The sequence below is a fragment of the Pterocles gutturalis genome, unplaced genomic scaffold (genome assembly GCF_000699245.1).
Source record: "Pterocles gutturalis isolate BGI_N339 unplaced genomic scaffold, ASM69924v1 scaffold21221, whole genome shotgun sequence".
NCBI classification, from domain to species: Eukaryota; Metazoa; Chordata; class Aves; order Pterocliformes; family Pteroclidae; genus Pterocles; species Pterocles gutturalis.
In genome coordinates, this window is record NW_010103551.1 from 2336 (window position 1) to 4670 (window position 2335).

The following is a 2335-nucleotide window of genomic DNA, read 5'->3' on the forward strand; positions in this document are numbered from 1 at the left end:
GGGAGCAGTCCAGATGTCTGATTCAATCCCGGCGGTGTCAAGAGAGAGTGCGTCATGAACTGTAACTGTTAGTATTACCTGTATAAGGCAATAACAGTCAATATATGTTGAAGAAACCAGCTTACCGTTGGAAGATGTCAGGGCCTTGCTGAAATTGTTCATCTGGTTTGCTGTCCTAAGTGATTGGAAGTATGACTATAATAATTTGCATCCATCAAGATGAACAGGTTAGGATTGCTTGGTATGTTTCTTGAGTGAGGAAGAACGTTTATAGCATCCTTCTGCTGTGGGAAAATAATGAAATATTCTTCATATTGTCTTTAAAATTTAAGAATACATTATTTTTGTTTTAAAGTCTGTTATTATTGGAAAAACATGAATGTTAGGACATGAAGCAATCATTTCACAAAGTGCAAATAAAATAATTTCACACAGTGAAGTTCTGATTGGGTTCTAAGGTAGGTGATGTTATAGGAATGGTATTAGCATTTTCTACTTGCCCCAGGTTCAGGTTCAGCTTTGCTCTTCATGACAAAGACATGTTGGGAAGATGCCAGATGTACTTCTAGCAAGCTTGAGGATTTTGTACAGATGGTGAGCTGTACTCCTTAGTTTGCAAAAGATTGTTAATTTATAATCACAAAAGTCATTGTAAGATTTGTGAAAAATTGTGTGCAGCTCCCCAAAAAGCCTGAACCCGTTGATAAACTTCACTCTGGCAGGTCAGCTTAACTAGAGCAAAATATGCATGTCACAATCTGCGTCCCTACCATAGCAAGGTAGCATTAGTTAATGTCTGAGTCATCTGCTTAAATTTCGTTCAACACCCTTCTTTTTCTGTGCGTATTTGTCACTTGTAGCCAAAATGGTAGTTCATGTTTTGAAAATGTACCTCGTGTCAAAAGCCTGGCTTTTGACCTGCTGGATGCTCCAGCTAGTACCTCATACTGGCGGTATTCCTCTGACAGCTTGGATAAGGCTTTGTCTTAAATTTTGAAAAACCAGAGAGCCCCGTGGAAAGTTTGTGTGACTTTGTGCCCAAACTTGAAAGCGTTGTTTTGAATACAGTTAGTTAATACTGACAAATCATCTGGTTGTAGATTAGAGAAACCATGTAGGTGTTTCTTTATGTGAAATGGTGCAAGTTTTAAAGCAAATGGAAGCACATGCTATTTATACGTAATTTCAAATGAAACTCTTAATGACAAATCTCTCTGAACTATATGGGTATTTTATTATTGTCCCATTGTATCATAATGTGTCAGAGTGGATTGTGAATCTGTATACCTACTCTATTGTGGAAGAGATTAGCTAATACTTCCCCTTGATACTTGCAATCTGTAACTTGTTAAAACTATATTTTGTAATTTTTTTTAACTCCTTAGAAGTATTTTATTAAAAAGATCGACGACATCAATAGAACTAAAGATTTCATATCAGTGGAATAATGCATTATTTGTAACATTTTCAGGGTTAAAGGTGTTTGTTTAACTCAGATAACCACTCAGTTGAGTAGAAGAAATCACATGGATAAGGCAGACAAGATACAGGAAAAGCAAAAATATCTTCCAGTGAGAATCAGTTTAATTCTGAACTAAATTATTAACAGAAACCATTAGCAAAGTAACATCTTTGCTGGGATGTGTGTGTCCACTGTAGCATCAGCTGTAGCTGCTCAATTCATAAAGAATTTTCTTAGTTACTTTTTGCCATGAGACAAGTCAGAGGTGTTATTCAGTTGGTGTAGCTGTAATATTTTGAGTCTTTTCCTGAGCTCCAGCTTATATACTGAGGTCAAATGAAGCCAGTGGCTAAGCAGTCTGGGAAGGGCAACAGCTTTTCCTAGCTCATTAAATCCATGTGTGTTTGTTTGATCTTATTAGAAAAAATGTGCTGACAGCTCTACTTTGGGATGGATCCCTGAGGCTTGATAACTTAATTATTCAGTCTATTAATTTTAATTATTTTTAAGGAAATTAGTTCTGTATTAATTAACATGGAGCTTTTAGGAGAAGCAATTCTAAATCAGGATTAAAAATTGGCCTTGTAAAAGAGGCTACTGTGTGCATCCTCACATGAATGCGATGCCCTCTCTCCCCTCCAAACTCCTCTGGGGAAGAAAGCTGTGTGAGAGTGGTTCCAGTGAGAGAAACCCAGGGAAGAGACAGTATAGCTCTAGATTAGGTAAGAGTGCTGTAGTTCAAGCAGTCACTGATGTAAAAGATGCAGAACAAAGGTATTGCCTTATCAGGCTACTTGCCATCATGCAGAGACTCTTTCAGCAGATGTTCTGGAAGAGTCATTGAAACAATGTTTTACATAGTATTCTTACTTT